This window comes from Eptatretus burgeri, chromosome 14 (genome assembly GCF_056783735.1).
Source record: "Eptatretus burgeri isolate ZD-2024b chromosome 14, Ebu_testis_v1, whole genome shotgun sequence".
In the NCBI taxonomy this organism is placed as follows: Eukaryota; Metazoa; Chordata; class Myxini; order Myxiniformes; family Myxinidae; genus Eptatretus; species Eptatretus burgeri.
In genome coordinates this window covers 15,441,578-15,460,583 of record NC_140974.1, presented here as the reverse complement: position 1 = coordinate 15,460,583, position 19,006 = coordinate 15,441,578, and the positions used below count along the sequence as shown (strand labels likewise).

At 43.6% G+C, this 19,006-nt stretch overlaps 1 long non-coding RNA gene across 1 annotated transcript in view; it reads right to left on the bottom strand.

The window, feature by feature from the left end:
* The window catches only part of LOC147012701 (uncharacterized), a 55,259-nt gene extending 36,695 nt beyond the window's left edge, over window positions 1–18,564 (bottom strand). The window contains exons 1-2 of the long non-coding RNA XR_015051039.1: window positions 18,443–18,564; window positions 362–494 (exon numbers count right to left, since the gene is read on the bottom strand). This is a non-coding gene — a long non-coding RNA (uncharacterized LOC147012701). The remainder of the gene's footprint in view (window positions 1–361; window positions 495–18,442) is intronic.
* Between the last annotated feature and the right edge of the window lie 442 nt (window positions 18,565–19,006).

Below are 19,006 nucleotides of genomic sequence, written 5' to 3'. Positions count from 1 at the left end.
TGTGTGTGTGTGTGTGTGTGTGTGTGTGTGTGTGTGTGTGTGTACACACACACACACTTGGTACATTGACAGATAGATAGACAGAGCCGATTACTGTATCCCCTGTTTTTTTCAAAAAGTGTGGGGATAATAATGGATTATCTTTCGTAGCCAAAGATGGCGATTCACACATGACGGGAACACTTGTGAGTGTGAATTTGTTTGTCGTGTCGGAACTGCAGGTCGCACAGCAACCACGCTCAGATATATAGCAAGCGGTGTATATTGGTGTTAGGGAATAACCAAAAAGACTAGACCACTTGCAACCGGCAGTTCGAGAAAAAAAACTCGTAAATTGTTCAAGATGTCGGCAAAAACTCACTTTGTCTTCTTGACAGACGTCGTGGGATCTTTAACATTCACCAACAACCAGTGCTGGCAGACAGATCCTCCAGCTTCATGTCCAACACATTGATGCCTCTCCATCTGACAAACACCAGGCGAGTAGTTTATGGCTGGAATCAAAGATTCGAACACGGGTGAGTGTGCACACCTCCAAGCTATCCTGTCTAATTTTAAATATCTACCCATTCAAACTAACTGGCTAGTGCCGAGCATGCTACACAAACTGAATTATGCCAACACTCCACGTGCAGCCACCTGACTGTTTGTAACCCATCTCTTTATATTGAAATATCCAACAGATTTTCCTATTATCCTAAATATTTGAGATGAATCGACCATGTGAGTATCGCTATGCTTTCCGTGAATTAACCGAACAATGCGTTTTGTTTATCTTTCCATTGTCTCCGGTGACTAACAAATGATGGCTTTCACCCCTACTGTGGCCTGCTCTTTTATTGCAGGGTCTCTTGGGTTTGAGAGCACGGTCTCTTAACGAATATTGATGTTTGATAGCCGAGCGGTTCCACCGGCAAGCGTGAATATTGTGGCTCTGAATGAAAAAACAAAACCATTCGTCGTTTATATGCAACTTGCTGGGAAATTCCCAATTGCACCTGTCGCACCGTGATGACATAAATTAATTAAGATGCGCAGGTTTGATATTATGTGGCTTGTGCCGCAGAATGTGCGCCTTGTACGAGAAAATTACACGTCCAAAGGGGCAAAGAAAGCACAGGAAAAGAGAAAGCGATTGAAAACGAATTAACTCGTACATCTGCGGGTTCTTTCGGGGGAAAACAATCAGAACCACTGACTGACACACACATATATTTGTATATACAGTATATATATATATATATATATATATATATATATATATATATATATATATATATATATATATATATATATATATATATTTGTGTGTGTGTGTGTTTGGGTAAATTTAAACACCCCTTTTGAAGATCATTTACAGACTTATTTAATTATCCTTTAACAAGGCATTATCCTTGGTCACCTCGCTGGGGTCTTAATTCGCGAATTTTTTTTTTCCGGCCTGCTCAACAATGCCTTGACTTGGAACAGATCACAATGGTTTTTTTAACAATAAAGCGCTCAAAATTTCCTTTTTCACTTTCCTCACTCATATCGTTGAATGCCTCATCTTCATACCTACGAATTGCTGTATACATCACAAAGCTTATAATCGCACAGAGACGCCAGTGCTCGTGGATTTATTTTATTCCCGCTCATGCGATAACCTCTTAAATCTCTTAACCTGAGCCAAATTGCACGTGTGTGTGTGTGTAAGTGTGTAAGTGTGTAAGTGTGTGTGTGTGTGTGTGTGTGTGTGTGTGTGTGTGTGTGTGTGTGTGTGTGTGTGTGTGTGTGTGTGTGTGTGTGTGTGTGTGTGTGTGTGTGTGTGTGTGTGTGTGTGTGTGTGAAGCCTTTTCTTTGCTTCCTATACAATTCAATATCCCTGGGCCAATTGCCCTGAAATTTGCTCTACCATATTATTGTAACACACGGAAGGTCAACATCACAATAAAAACTTCCAATGAGGCCATTTTGCCCAGCGTTGCCAGGAAGCACTCTCATATTAATTTTTACTACAGCTTTAAACACCAGTCTTCTTGCTGGTTTACTAATGTCTAAACAACCCAATCTTAATCAGGTGACCCAAACCTGTAGATGATATACAGTACATCCTCATCGGTCCTTTGTTTCAATTTACTGAACATCTAACCAGGACCATGGAGGTTATCCAGGGGTGGGTGTCTTAGGGAGGGGTCGGGGGTGTGAAATATTGCCCCACGTTAATTTACTATTGTTACAAGAGTAGTTTGTGGATACCTGCAGTATACTTTTAATTAAATCCTATTTATTTTGGAAAGCGATTTTCAAAATAAAATGCATGCATATTATTGAATCATTAATTGTTTAAACTGAGGTTGAGGCTCATGGAACTGCTTAAGGGTGGAGTGGGTAAAGCCTAGTTCCATTGTTCTCGTTGGTGTTGGCTTTCCACTCTCATGGTTGTTCAGGGAAAAATTGTCTGTACCTTACAACAGAGTGGACACCTATCAATAAATGGTTCTTCACCATGGAAACAAGCATGACTTGTCTTCATGCTCTGTCAATAGTATGGGCTTCTTCCATGATTCCTTCCATGATTAACAAAAGAGCGAATTCACAAAAGGTGGACAATTGGTAGAAGTCTAATCAAATTGCTGGCATCTAGTGTAGTGCTTGCTTTGGTTGCTTTATAGTTGTTTTATAACACTTTGACATCAAACAGGATGTCCTAGTTACACCACACTCCTGAAAGATTTCCTTCAGAAAGAACCTGGATCCAAGCACCCCTCTAGATGAGAAGAGCATATTATGGATCCTTCTGGTCTACTTAACTGCCAAGTAATTGCACCATGCACCTTCAATGTGAGATAAATCTTTGGATCATAGTCTCAATTTGTGCATTATAGGCACAATGTCTTGAGATATAGCTTAATAACCATGGCCTGATTCTAACGAATAATTGTATGCCAAACCGAGAAGTTTAAGATCATTCATCTCCTGTTATATCAAATGCATATTCGTTCGCTGTGTGCATCAAGCCCAATGCACTGCATCTATGGCTAATGCCATACCCATAGATGAGGTACTGGCACTCAATGGCCCACTCTTTTCAAAACACCGTGGGAGCTACAACATCCACCAGTAAATGTTAGCAAAAGGGTCACTGGTCTTAACACCCCCCCCCCCCCACCCTTTCCACAGCTTCACCCTGCATGCAAAGCAACACCAGGGCAGTCTTTTGAGATCATTATGAGCCCCTTGAGCGAGATTGGCATCTCTCCAAGAGGTAGTCTGGATGTCTATGACTTGGATATAAATCCACACATGCTTTCCATGAGTCTTATGATTAAAATTTGCCAACTCTGTGTAACCTAATTAATATGTATCACTTTATTAAAGGCGTAATCACTTCTGAAATTGCAGTGCTGCTTGATATATTACGCTTCCATTACCTGAAAATGTCATTTCATTAATTTTGTCGTGAAGGACACGGACCAAAAATAGTTAATTAAACACTGTAAAGAAGCTTTAAAAGCACACCCTCTCCCCCACGCCTTCCCTGAATGATGCTTCACCATTAACAAACCTGTGGCTATTAGCTGCTTCCTTTCATGACTGCATACACAGATCGAGAGATCAGATGTTGGACAGGTTCATTAACTTTTAAACACTCTGGTCTTGTCTACTTGTGTGTGTGGAATATTGTGTCATTGTCCTTCGTAATACACAAGGCAAGTGTTATTTAAAACTCCTTGGAAGGATATATAAGGAACTTTGGTGCAGGAGAAGGCCATTTGGCCCATCATGCCTGCACTACACCAAGACCAGATCCACACACAAGCTACCTTCAAGTCCTGCCAATATCCCTGTACCCCTCAATCTCTAATGCATGCATCTTTGTGCCTAATTCCAATTTAAACCTATCGAGCATTTTTGCTGTCACGACCTTTCCAGGGAAACCGTTCTATGCATTCACTATGTGACAAAAAGACCTCTGCCTTATTACTGTCCTAACTCTCCTCTTCTTTACTTTCAGGTGATGGCTTTACTGCAGTTCGAGTGGAGGGTGGTGGGCTCTTGACAGAGTAGTCCGAGTGAAGGCCCACGGTGCCGGTTACTTTGAGCGGCTGTACCAGGCTGATTCACCAGCTGTTCAGTTGGATGTCAGGGGTGTTACGATATCCCTATTGCTGACCCTCCAATCAACTGTGATCCACCTTAGTTTATGAAAACACAGGCTGCTGTGAACCGGTTGAAATTGGGTAAAGCTCCTGGGATCTGTAGCATCCATGCTGAGCTTCTCAAGGCTGTGGGGAATGCTGTACTAATGTTGTTGCATGCAGATCTGTGCTCTGCCTGGAACAAAGGCATCATCCCAACTGACTGGAAGAGGAGCCTTGTTGTCCCTGTCTGGAAAGGGAAGGGTGATAGCCAGAATGGCAACAACTACCGAGGTGTGATGCTACTCTCAGTGCCAGGCAAGGTCTTTGCTCAAATAATTCGACATAGAGTTCGCCACTATCTGCGAGAGCACTAGTTCCCAGAGCAGTCAGGCTTTACACCAAAGACATCAACAATTGACCGCACCCTTGCTCTTTGAGTCCTCACCGAACGCAGATGAGAGTTTTGGCATGGGCTGCTTGCAGCCTATGCTGATCTCGGCAAAGCATTCGATTCAGTGAATTGGTATGCCCTCTGCACGATTCCTGGTCTTTCGTGGGGTGTCACCAAAACTGATCAATATGATGTCTGAACTATGCTCTGGTACTGAGAGTGCTGTGATATGTGGTGATGTCATATCCAACTTATTTCCAGTTGTTATTGGAGTTCATCAGGGGTGTGTATCGGCCCCCACATTTTTCAGTGGTTGTGTGGACTGGATTCTGGGGAGGATGTCGAAGAGATCAAGCTGCGGTGCATCACTTGGGAATATCAAGATCTCTGACCTTGATTTCGCAAATAATGCAGTCATCTTTGCGGAGACTCTGGATATCCTTTTGAGGGCCCACGAGGTGCTGAATGAAGAGTCGAAGCTGCTGGGATTACGCGTTTTCTGGGTCAAATCTAAGTTCCAGGCTTTTAATGACATCTTGGATGCTTCTATCTTGTTTGGACAAACACCACCTGTTTGTGGTGAGGTTGTTGAGGTCACAGAGAGATTAACTTACCTTAGCAGTGATATTCATGTCTCTGCTGGCTGTGAGCCAGAGGTCAAAGACATGTGGGTCGGCCCTGGGGAGTCATGGATTCACTGGATCATGGGGTGTGGTGCTGCCAGTACCTGTGCAGGAGGATGAAAGTCTGAGTCTTTAGTTCCTTGGTGCTTCCATTCTTGCTATACGGATGTGAGACTTGGACTCTGACCAGGGATCTGAGACAGAGACTTAATTCCTTTGGTACCAGGTCTTTTCAAAGAATCATTGGCTATTGCTGGTCGGACTTTGTGTCCAATGAGCAGTTTCTGAGAGACTCAAATGAGATCTGTTGCCTGCATAATCCATGAGCATCAGCTGTGGTGTATTGACATGTGGATTGTTTTCCTGACACTGATCCTGCTCACCATATTCTCTCAGCGAGGGAGCCTCATGAGTGTAGAAGGCCAATGGGCCGACCATGTGCCTCGTGATTGCAGCAGGTTGATCAGCATCTCAAGGAGATGGGGATGGGCCAGGCATCTGCCTGAGGGATGGCTAGATGGAGGCCCCTAGAGTACCGGCGGAAAGTGCACGCAGCAATGCGCTGCTCTGGCGCATGCTTCCACACCTGACCTGACCTGACCTGCTTACTTTCTTCTTGCAATCACCATAAGAAGTCTGCAAATGGCTTTGAATCCTTCCTCTTCGAGTAATGATAGCTTATGAACTGAGCTTGGTGGAGAAGGATGCCCAAGATGGGATGGCATCTGAGACCATTGTCAGAGTTCTATTGTTTCCACCTGTATGCGCAAAGTGAAAAGTGGGGTTAATTAAGCAATTGGTTCTCTTTGTTTGTCTGTCTCTCTATAGATGTAAGTCTATGATTGAGGAATTACTTGATTTCAATTGAATTTTATATTTTGAACACTGTAGAACACTAATTGGAACACAAATCAGAACACAAACCTGCAGTTTAGCAGTACTTTGGCTCTGAATTTGGCAAATGGTACGGAACCTTATTCCAATTGAGCATGTGCACAGAGTAAGGTAATTGTTTCACTCTGTCTGTCTGGCAGTAAAACAAAATTTAAAATCATTCCAAACAGGAAACTTGCTGTTTTTTTAGTGACATCATAAAGCACACAAACACGAATAACAAATGCAACTGATTAAGTAAGGTGGTGTAAAAGACGCTGTGTCAATAACGGTAAACTTCGTAATAAATGTTTTTTTTTATTTTAAATGTAGCCTTTAAAACCTTTATTTTATTTCAAATGAATGAGATGCTTTAACACTGAAAAACACAAATCACCTTCTTGCCATTTTCAAAAACCCTTCTGTTTAGCACTAGTTGGAAAAATATTTGGGCCGTATCATGTCCCGAGGGCAGAGTAACTGTGAGATTCAGCATTCAAATAACTATGGTGGCACCTAGCGTATGGTTACCATCGTGCCTGTTATTCAAAGTTCACAAACAAAACAAATAAAGATTGTGCTTGAAAAGACCGTTCCATATCCTTTTTCTCAAGATTGTGCGGGTTAAGGTGTTCTATGAACTCTCTAGTTTGCTTTTATTTTCCAAGATGGGACAAGACTGTGCCATTGATGTGTACTCGTAATGAGACCTCAAAGTCAGCCTTTTTTACGAGTGCGTTCAAGCATCTGTGCATTTTTGACTCGACCATCACAGCTCGGTTGCACCAATGCTGGCCCAACAGTTAGGCCATTGTCAATTTCATTATTGGTCAAACATCGGTGTGTTGTCCCAATGATACATCATCGTTGGCAAACAACAAAACCCAATGTTGGCCGAACGCTGTCAGTATCCACAAGGCTAACTGGCTCTTTCCCTCGAAAAAGCCAATGTTGAACCAACGTTGTTAATGTGTGTGTGATCAACCACGACAATCATGCCAACCCTGCAAATAGTAATCGACATATTAAACATGTGGAATGTAAAATAAACGCACAGATGTGAATCTTGCATTGATTGCATGATGAGTCTGTTCACCCTTGCTCTTCAATTTCCAGTTTTTTAAGGTGGTGACCCACCGCCATCTTGTTACCTCTCACATATCTTTTCTATTCTCATTGACTTTTCCCGTGGACTACCTTCATTTTTTTAACGGCACCAATTAATCCCACCTTGTGTGATCGACCAGGGCACTATCCCTTCTATACACCTGTAACCTTTTCTTTCTAGTGCCGAATCGATTTGCTCACCTATCATCTGCCTATATACTGCCTTATTGTGAGGAGGCATGTCTTTCTGTGTCCCATCTCGTTTTTGTGATTATCTGTTTACCCTTTGCCTATTTGTCTTTGTTTTTTGTCTACCTGTTACTTTCTGCTCCATTACAAGGGCATTGCCTCTTTTCCCATCCAAGTGCCATTTTTATCATGTCACTATTCACTCCACATTAGGTGGGGGAAATTAACAAGGAATTTCTTGCGAGGGCGTGGGTGCACATGGTGCAAAGAGGCATACTACAAACCTGGTGATCATCTGTTTTGCATTCTCCTGGACAGTGGACCATCCCCAGAAGGGATTGTCCATTTATCAAATTGATTGTGCGTGCTGCACTATGCATTGTTAAAGGATTGCAAATGCATCGGAAAGGGGCAAATGCAACGATCAATGACCTTGTTCTGTAGACCTGACATAATTAATTGCAAGTTGCACTGTACACTTGTACCATATGCTTGTGCAAACTTTGCATTCTACATTTGTGCAAGTGTTCCTTACTTGCATCACTGTTTTCTTACTTGTTAGTGCTGTTTGTTACATAATATACAGTATTGTCGCGTCGACGGTTCTGCAAACGCAGACCCGCTGCGCCAAAGTGATGTGCTTCACGAATGGCCGAATGAAAGGGAATCACTCTCGAGCGGTTTGTGTGCTTTCCCCCGGTCTGAATCCAAATCCCGCCAGTCTCCTAAAGCCAAAGACAATGCTTAACAAATTATATCTTCCCTGAGGATTATCCAAACTGGGCCGAAACGGTTTGGGCACGCGCACAAGATAATGGTGGTTTATCAGATGACACATATATTTACGGAATATCAGTTTGTTGAAAGGAGACGCAGGACAATAAAAATGGAGAATCTTGAGACTAACGCCGGATCGAAGCAATGAATAAAGCTCAATACATTCATAAATACACACAATAAACTGAAATGCAATAATTACAATAAAGAATCAATGGCACCACGTGCACTCTTCCACCTATGCACAAAGGACAGAAACGAGGCAAGGTCTTGAAGGATACAGGTGAGTAGGTCTCCAAAACTAAGCATGAAGAAGGACTGTGGGGTCGCATAGGCCAGCATTCTGACATACGCGAAGGCAGGCTCGATGTAGCACGGACCCTAGAGAAAGCGTAAGCGTCCCCGGCTCCAGCCAACTTGACTCGCCCCCACTGCTGCGAGTCATATGGTTTCAAAGAAAGTGAGAGGAGAGTAGTTAAGTGTAGGAGGAAAGAGGTGGGAAGAGAATGAATGAGTCGGTGCATAGATAACCCTTGAACACCACCGCCACGCAGCCACGCACAGTGTTTTCATATGTTCTTTGTTCATCCCCCGGCATGGCCAATCAAGTGGCACATCTGCACCGCCGTAGCGACGTCATATTAACGGGGTGTTGTTACCGGCGCAGACCGAATAATTGACTGGACACCCTGCAGTGCAGCAAAGCCAGCACGCATTTGGGGTCCTTGTGATGGCGGGTGCCATGCCAGACACCTTGTACTCAGTTAGCAGGCCGCGAAGGGGGTTTATCAGCCTAAACATGAACCAAGACACATCTGAGTGCATTCCTCTCCTTCCTTGCCTGAGTGTCTTGTCTCGCTTTACAGAGAGGACACATATGAACTACACATTCCTATCTAATGCCTGGGGCTGGTAAAATCAATAAACCGAAAGGACGGTGTGCTTAATCTAGTTTGCTTCCCTCTGTCTAAATATTATCACTCATTAATTATGGAAACAATATAAAGGTGTTGGGGAAGGGGGAGGGATAGCGATGAGATGGGGTGGAGTGGACGGGTCAGGCCTTTCCTTTCTCCAAACACCATCGGCTAGTTTCCCTCCGATGTGCAGGCTGCTGTTTTCCCACACACAACGGCCTCGAAGTCTGCATCGTGTGCCGAGCACCGGATTAAAATCGAGCAACTTCTCAAGCAATTTAATCCAAATTTCGGTTAAAAAAAATTGCCAATAACTTTAAGCCTCAGATGTAACCTGCAATTTGAGCGATGAGGCAAGACTTGCAGTTGAATGGGTTTTTTTCAATTTTTTTTCTTTTTTTGCTGATGGATGTAAATCGGCGTTGATTTTAAAATTCTGAACGCCAGATGGATCTTCGTTCCACGCGGTTCATTTCCACATGTCGCGCTTAAAATATGCGATTTTTCGGCCAAAGTAATAAAAATTTTGAAACTTCGTCATGCGTGGTCGCCTTAAATGATGAGTCGAGCTGCAATATGTTGATATTCTTATATAAGGGCGGCACCATTCATTCATGACCTCTTGTGAGAATTATGATTTTTTAATTTGGCCTCGACTTTGCCCCCACCCCCACCCCCACTCTGGAAGAAAGATCAGTGTAATATATTTCAAGGACACCTAACAATATGTAAGATATCTCGATGCGATAGGTGCAGGTAAGCCTGATGTTGGCTTCACGGTTAAGGTGGCTGGCTTAAGATCTTAGGGTCTTGAGTTGAAGCCACTGTCGAGCCGCTGAATTAACAACAAAGTGGGTTGACTCAGCCTGTCAGCCTTCCGAGGTCGGCAAAATGAGAACCGGCTTACCGGAAACAGGGGCATTGCATCAGCGGCACAGCCACGCCACCCTAAAATGATGCAACAAAGCAGGCAAGGCTGCATACAAGTATATAAATAAGGTACAGGTGAGAGCTGCCACAATAGCATAAAGGTAATTGTTGCCTTGGTGTTTTTTTTAGGCCGGGTGATGCATCGATGGATGGGCATTAAGCCGGAGGACACAATTTCCAAAAATGGTCGTTGGTGGATATTGAAGATCCCAGGATATCTTCCGCGAAGAGTGAGTGAGTTATCGCCAACACCCTGCCAAAATCACCTCCCGTCAAAAATAAATAAATAAATAATGAGTTCCCTTTCAAGAAATGTCAACACAGGAGACCACTCGGCCCATCAATGCCTGCACAACGGTTGCCAACCTATGGTTGTTTGTCTATGCTCTATCCTTTATGAATGCTGAGCGTCAAGCAAAGAAGCAGCACATACTATTTTTAAAGTGTGGTATGACTCTGCCAGGATTCAAACCACCGACCTCCCAGACTCATAGCAGAACTCCAATCATTACACACCTGAGAGATATAATTTCAAGAATTCTGATTGGAAATCTCCAAAGAAACATTTCACCTTTACCTCTATTTATCTTCAGAGATTTATCGGCAGCGCTTTGATGTGAAAGATTGGACTCACACATTCCCATGCCTACCCTACGAGAAGGTAGAAACAATTGGGGATGTTAAAGAGGGAGTAAGAAGAGGGAGGGAAGTGAAGGTGAAATCTTTGTGTTGATTTCCAATCGGAGTTCTTGGATATTTATATATATATATATATATATATATATATATATATATATATATATATATATATATATATATATATATATATATATATTGACCCCTCCCACACTCCTCTTGCCAAAGAAGCTGCATAAAGCAACCCAAGAAGGCCGACACAAGGTAAGCGCTTTGCTGTTTCGAACCATTCCCAGAGTTCCTCCACAACTATAAAGATGTATAACTATAAAGACGTTGCTTTATGCAGCTTCTTCAGCTACAGGAGTGTGGGAGGTGTCAATTATTTATATAATCCTAGCAAACTGGATTTAGTTGATTAGGTGAGAATTGATTGGCTATTTCCTCCATTTACAGGTGAGAGATGTGGGTGGGTCCTTTTTCTCACTCTCATATATATATATATATATATAATCAGGTGTGTTTTCTCACAGTCTGTGATTGTGAATCTCTTGGCTCGACAGCTTATTGTAAGTGGCTATAATCAGCTCCGTTGCAGGCAATGCAGATATTGCATTGCTTCGCGAGTCTTACAAGAGCAGTAAATTAAACACAATCGATGAACGAGTCACCACTGTGCATGCGCGGCTACGTGAGTTGAAAGCGTTTTTCTTACCGGCACCTGTACTCAAACCTCCATGATTTAGGAAAGGGGGTAAAAGTGGTGTTCTTTGTTGGCATTCCACTCCTCGAAAAATCCTGGTGTTGGCGCAGTGGTTAGGGCAGCAGCTTGGGATCCAAAAGGTCCTGAGTTCAAGCCCCGTTGGGCCAATGAATTAATACACCAGGGGGTTGACTCAGCCTGTCATCCTTCCGAGGTCGGTGAAGTGAGTACCAGTGTACTGGGCCGGTGTATACCCTGGTTAAAATAGGTGTACCATATCCCTGTGTCGTAAGAGGCGACCAGGGTTGCGTCAGGAAGGGCATCCGGCGTAAAACATGTGCCAAATCACTATGCGGATCATACGGATGATCCGCTGTGGCAACCCCTAACGGGAGGAAGAAGAAGAAGAAGAAGAAGAAGAAGAAGAAGAAGAAGAAGAAGAAGAAGAAGAAGAAGAAGAAGAAGAAGAAGAAGAAGAAGAAGAAGAAGAAGAAGAAGAAGAAGAAGAAGAAGAAGAAGAAGAAGAAGAAGAAGAAGAAGAAGAAGAAGAAGAAGAAGAAGAAGAAGAAGAAGAAGAAGAAGAAGAAGAAGAAGAAGAAGAAGAAGAAGAAGAAGAAGAAGAAGAAGAAGAAGAAGAAGAAGAAGAAGAAGAAGAAGAAGAAGAAGAAGAAGAAGAAGAAGAAGAAGAAGAAGAAGAAGAAGAAGAAGAAGAAGAAGAAGAAGAAGAAGAAGAAGTGTTCTTTTCAAAGTTTTTCCGAAAATGCTGTTTAATCGTGCTCAGATGAGATGTGGTGAAGCTTTATTACACGATATGTGCACATCATAGTCTTTTGGTGGCTTCGAGGCTGTCTCGCTTGCGTTCAAATCCCGACCTCGCTATAAACTGTCATCCCGGTGTTTCACAAGCAGGCTGATTCAACAATGTGGGTGCTTTCCCTTGGATGGACCTCAAGTTGGGTGTCCTGTCTGCCAGCATTAATTGGTGGATGTTAAAGATCCCACAGTGTCCTTTGCAAAGAGTAGGTAAGTCATTGCCAGCACATCCCAATTCCAATTTCCTTCCCTGACCAACAGAGGGCACTCCATCAGTGGCACAGCCTCACCCTCAACCAATGATGCTACCTACCATACAGCCTTGTGCTCCAAATGAACGAGATCATGGTTTTTAGAGAATAAAAAAAAAATAGATTGGGATTTTTGTTGTGTGTGTTTTGTGGACCCACTGTATGGAAAGGTTCTGGGTTGAAAGGGTCGAAACCGCTGAAAAACGGAGCGTAGCTAGTGATCTGGGCAATGAGAAAGACGTTAACTCACAGGTTACTCAAGCTCTTGCTTTTGGTGTGAAACTATTACAGTTGCTATTGTTCAATAAATTATTACAAATAGTTTTTGTGAGGGAAAATACTGTGAGGAACAGTTTTGTGGGAGGGAAAAATAACAGTGTGTGGCTTTTGGGGTTTGGTGTGTGTGTGTGTGTGTGTGTGTGTGTGTGTGTGTGTGTGTGTGTGTGTGTGTGTGTGTGTGTGTGTGTGTGTGTGTGTGTGTGTGTGTGTGCGTGTGTGTGTGTGTGTGTGTGTCTACGGTGCACGGTGTTCAGTGTACGCCAAAAAGTTCATTGAGCGAGTTTCTACAGGGACATGGGGGGTAAATATGCAGCAATTATTTTGTTCGTCCAGTTCATAACTTGATGAAATGGTTTTGATGCGAGCCAAAACTAGGCATGGCATGCATCACCAGGGGCTAAGACAGCTAATTAATGGTGATCATTACCAATGGCGTTCAATGTGAAACAATGCCATACTTGGTGTTCCCATGGGTGGCAGCAAAGTGTGTGTCGGACGGGGGGGGGGGCGGGGGGGGAGGCGACATAGCTTAAAATAGAAAAGATGACATTCTTTAATTTTCAGAATCTCCATCTCGACTCGAGAGGGAAACAGCAATGTCATAAACTCCCAGCTGGAGAGAGAATTATTTAATTTACCTGTATTTAGCTTCTCAGCCACCCTCCATACCTGTCCATGAAACTCCAGGCAGGATCTGCTTTGGGTCAAGTGCGATACGTTTTGCTCATGAACCACCTTTGAATGGCAGTTGTAGAACATGTTTCGTCGTCAATACAGCGGATTGGAAGAATCAACTCGACAGTATCGTGAAGTCATATAGCGATTTCATTGCAATTGGTGGATAATGTATCTCAGACAAACTTTTCATTCGACATCCTGGTGGTTTGTAAGTTGCTCATTTGTGTCAACTGTTGATACAAAGATGTTTCTTCATCGAAGATCTTGAAGCATAAGTTAAGTTTATCTCAAAGTTCAAGTTTATTTTAAACTATTGCCATGGACAGTGTTGGCACAGCTCGTACATTGCGCAACAAAATCGTTTTCAAGCTCTCATCTGCGTTTGATTCTTGAAGCAACTATAAACTGTACCCTGGTCCTTGACAGATGAAGGCCATTGGCATCCCGATATGAATCACAAACGACGAGACACAATGGCAAACTATCCAGTGCATTTCCTTGCCAAGGAAGCTGCTTTGGCAGTGTCCAAGATCCTGGGAAAGGTTATGGGGTTAATTATCTCCAATGTAATCCTGTATATGTCGGCAAAATCAGAAGAGCAAGTCGGGACAACTCCCAAGCATGAAAGTTGGGGCAAGATCTCCCCCCCCCACCCCCCTCTTCCCTGTTTAACCTCCCTGGTGTTGGTTATTTACTATTGTTATTATCTTGAACCTCCACACCAGAGGGATCTCTCCAGGTATGGTGCAAAACCGGGGCCAAACCATACCAAAGACTTTGAATACAGTATTATTGGTATGTGCTACTGATTCGCTTAGCGTGTGTGTGTGTGAATAAGCTGTGTGTGCATGTGAGTGAGTGTGTGTGCGTGTGTGTGCGTGTATGTGCATGTGTGAATATGTGTGTGTATGTGCATGTGAGTGAGTGTGTGTGTGCATGTGAGTGAGTATGTATGTGTGTATGTATGTGTGTCTATATAAGAGTGCATGTGTATGTGTGTGTGTGTGTGTGTGTGTGTATGTGTGTGTGTGTGTGTGTGTGTGTGCGTGTGTGTGTGTGTGTCAGTCAGTTCTTCCATGATCCTTGGATCCTGTTGAGAATCCAAGGGACTTTATCTCTTTAAGCGCATGATATCTTAGTCTCAGAACGATATTTTTGCTTCAATATCGGTCCGTTTGTTCTGGCTGAAATTATCTGGACGTCATACCTCTCATGGTAGGTCGGTAGTCTTAGTAGGACTCGGCATTCTACACCACTGCTGCACCCACAAACCTCGCCAGCAGATTAAAAAGGACACGGACATTTAACGAGGATCGATTTTGATATGAAGTTTCCTCTATAATAATATGATTTGAGTAAATACGTATTTGGCAAAGCAAATGAGAGACCTGACGATGTGGATCCAACGCAGGCGCAGTGGGGGCAAAAACCTGACCAGTGTCGAGGGTTCCTTGTGTTAGCTTTCTCATAATGATTTGGAGAACAATGTTTCTATAAATAAATGTAATATCAGTCATGAAGGAAGTTTAAGTTTAAAATGAACCGCATGAATCAATGGTAAAAAGAGGATTAATAGTTTCCTGTTGATAATAATTTTGCTTGTTTGAGTGTTTTACTGTGGTTATGGTTAATGAACCTTCATCTAATGTATCCCTACTTGGTCGCATTTCCTTAATCTGCCGAAGACAATCCATGTGCCTTTTCATTTACCCCACCATTGATGCGTTGCATTCATCAAGCAAAGCACCTGGACGCCTGCTCAAGGCAAGGAGTAGTCTGACTTGGAGATATCTCAGAACTGGAAGAGCGTTACAAGTTGGGTTTTAGTGGAGAATATTAAAATTATGTAAACAATTTTTTGGGGGGAGGGAGGGGGGGCGTGGTGAGGAAGGGCACTCTGGTTACATTTGGTGCACACCCAACGCGAAGGCTGTCAATCTTACGATCGGTCAATACCGGTACAATTGTGTTTAGTATGTTCCTTTGCTTTTGTGATCGAACGTTGGTTTATTATCCCTGTGTGTGCCATCCTTTAGGACTGCATCCAACTTGTAAAACATTGACCCTTGTTTTCTGGCCATGTGTGAACAAACACACACACACACACACACACACACACACACACACACACACACACACACACACACACACACACACACACACACACACACACACACACACACACACGTGGGATAAGATGCCCCTCTCCGCTTTCCCAGGATAACATCACCAGCTCCTGCTTTATGTTCAATATCATGAACATGTGTGCACTAGAGGGCTCTCTGTCTAACTGTTTAGTGGGCAATTGCAAAATAAAAAGTTCAATATACTGAACACAAGGAGCCTGCAGGATTTGGATATAAAGGAAGGGATTGAGGGGAGTGAGGTGTTGGGGAGGGCTCTTGTCTTACCTTTCTCTACTGTCTTTTCTTGCACAACAGGGAGCGATTTCTAAAATAGTCAGTAAGTAAATGGTGTCATTACTGATTAGAGTCGAGGCCTTTTCAGCATATTGTGTCAATAACAAAGCAAGAGCAAATTGGGTATCAATCTCAGCCATGATCTCTCTTGGTGAAGCCACATTTCAAAGCCGGCTGGTCATCCACCATCATGCAAAGTCCTTCCTTGGCACACCCAAACTATGATCTACCTTTCATCCGCAGCTTGTTGGAGTACGGCCCTTTGCTCTGGGCTGGATCCACGGCCTCACATGTTACTCAGCCTGATGCTGTGGAAACCAAGGCTTTCAAGATCATTGGACACTCTCGCGATGAAGCTGAGTGTATGGGCCTATCACTTCACCATTGCCAACATGTCGGTGGTCTCTGTATTCTTCCGCCTCATTTCTTGTCTTGTACGCTCTGCCTTCTCCGTGCTCTGTCTCCTCCAAGTATCTGCAGGATGCCTCGTGGTCCACCACAACCCCTCCTTTAACTACCTCAATCCAAAACCACCGCTCACTTCCACTCATTTACTCGTCACTTGTCCCGCCTGTGGAACCACCTTCCACACTCTCTTCGATCTCATTCTTCTCACCCGTTATTCAAGATGGCTGTTTACTGCTGTCTCAAATCATCCCCCTTCCAAAATCAAGATCTTTTCTACACTCGTTAAAACACACCCACCCTTCCCAAATTTTGCTTATGTTTCCATCTTGTCCACCCCTTGCATTCTCCCCGAACCATCACCTTTTCCTGCATCCCTTGTTTTTCTGTCTGTCTACTTTCTCCCTCCATACTGCTATTGGCGTTTCCCCTTTGTTGTGTTGTGTCCTGGTCTGTTCTGTGTCCGAGCTCTTCCACGAGCCTAGACTATGTCTATATGTCTACATATATATATATATATACATATATCTTCTTTTTCTTTCGGCAGCTCCCGTTCGGGGTCGCCACAGCGGATCATGCGTTATAATCCGCATAATGATTTGGTACAGGTTTTACGCCAGATGCCTTCCTGACGCAACCCTGATCGCCTCTTACGACACAGGGATATGGTACACCTATTCTAACTGGGACATACACCAGGCCCAGTACACTGGAACTCACTTCGCCAACCTCGGAAGGATGACAGGCTGAGTCAACCTCCTGGGTGTGTATTAATTCAAGCAGCCAACGGGGCTTAAACTCAGGACCTTTTGGATCCCAAGCTGCTACCCTAACCACTATGCCAACACCAGGCTTCAGACCATGTATGTATATATATATATATATATATATATATATATATATATATATATATATATATATATATATATATATATATATATATATATATATATATATATATATATATATATATTGAAGGACCAATTTTGTGTTCCTCCAAGCGGTCGCGTCACGTTTTTCTCGGTACTGTGACCTGGACTGAAAGAAACTTCGTACCTGTAAGAGTGCATTGCACATAGTGGCAATAGTCAACCTTCAACTCTGAAGCAGAATAAACACTTCGTTTTACATGGCGACGTGTGACGTCATCGCTGAGAGGCGCAAGGACATCATCGGTCATTCGCTGACGTCATTACGTCTGTCGTCGACAGACCGTCACCGCTGAGAGGTGTAATTCCACTCCTCGAAAATAGCGTCTGCAATGTAAAACCCTCTTCTGCAATTGCTGACTACCTCAGAATGTGAATTTGACACAAAAAAAAATGCAACAAGAAACATTGTATCTATATATTAATACTGAAGGACCAATTTTGTGCTCCTCCTCGCGTTCGTGTCACGTTTTTCTCGGTACTGTGACCTGAGAAGTTTTGACACGGTGTTTGTACGTCAAAGTAGACACGTGCATAAATCAGGGGACTTCTTCACAAGGAGTAGTGTACACCAAAAATGTCGTGTACAAGGACGTTTTGTAGGCTTCATTAGGCAAGGCCATGTAGTACATCGACTGGGATCCGGCTCTTAAAAGAGCCGCCACTGGTTGTCATATTGGGCTCATGGAACGGAATCCGTCTGTGACGGGGTTTCGGCTAGTATATATTATTTCTGTTAAAGTCTGTGCGTAATTTGACGTTTCTCTTCCGAAACTGCCAGACGGATTGTGGCCACTTTCAGCATGTGGGTGCTCTGTGGTCTAATGTACAGCATGGGCTATGTGAGATCACGCCAGACGGAGAGGTTTGGGATTTTTTGGCGATTTTCTAATTTTTTACATTCGTTTGCATGGCGACGTGTGACGTCACCGCTGAGAGGCGTAATGATGCCATGACATCATCAGTCATTCACTGACGTCATTACGTCTGTCGTCAACAGACCGTCACCGCTGAGAGACATAATGCCACTCTGAGAAAACAGCGTCTGCAATGTAAAACCCTCTTCTGCACGTTCTGACGACCTCAGAAGGTGAATTCGACACAAAAAAAATGTTACAAGAAACATTGTATATAAAGAAATTCGATAAATCACATTGTGAACACGGGATATATTGACGTCCTAACGAACCCTCACTTTGGAAACCGCGCGGAGCGCGGGTTTGGCTCGTGTGTATATATATATATATATATATATATATATATATATATATATATATATATATATATATATATATATATATATATACAGTATATGTTTTGATTAAGCACACCGCGCGCTTTTCCTGAACAGTTATTCTGACGGTCAAATACGGCTGTGGATCATTTACCTCACCCACCTCTTTCACCGACGTTGACGTCCACCTTTTTCCATCGACGTTTGACGCCCCATTTGGCAGCTCGAGAGATGCTGGCTGGCTCTTGTTCGTGTTGGGCGAAACGAGGAAAGAATGATCCCGAGGTTGACGGTTGGTCACGTGCAACGATGCGCCAATAAGCAAGGTGGATTTGGGTGACGTCCGCTTGAAGCTCCGCCCAGATTGGTCGCCGATAAAAAGGAGAGGAAGACCGTTTTTCCTGAGAGAATTTGTGATCGCTGGGTGACCGGTATTTTCGGCTCCGGTCAGTTCGTTGGTGAGCTGGCGACAGCCTTACAACCTAACAGCTGGTTACAGTGCCTCACAGCTTCTCTCAGGGCGCCTCAGTGCCTTACGGATTCTCTCAGGGCCTCACAGTGCCTTATGGCTTCTTACAGTGCCTCACAGGGCCTCACAGCGCCTTTCAGCTTCTCTCAGGGCCTCACAGCGCCTCAGTGCCTTACGGCTTCTTACAGCTCGTTACAGCTGTCCATTGGTTGCGGATACTGGTGGCTCTTGACGGTTGGACCTTCCTGCTGGTTTTGC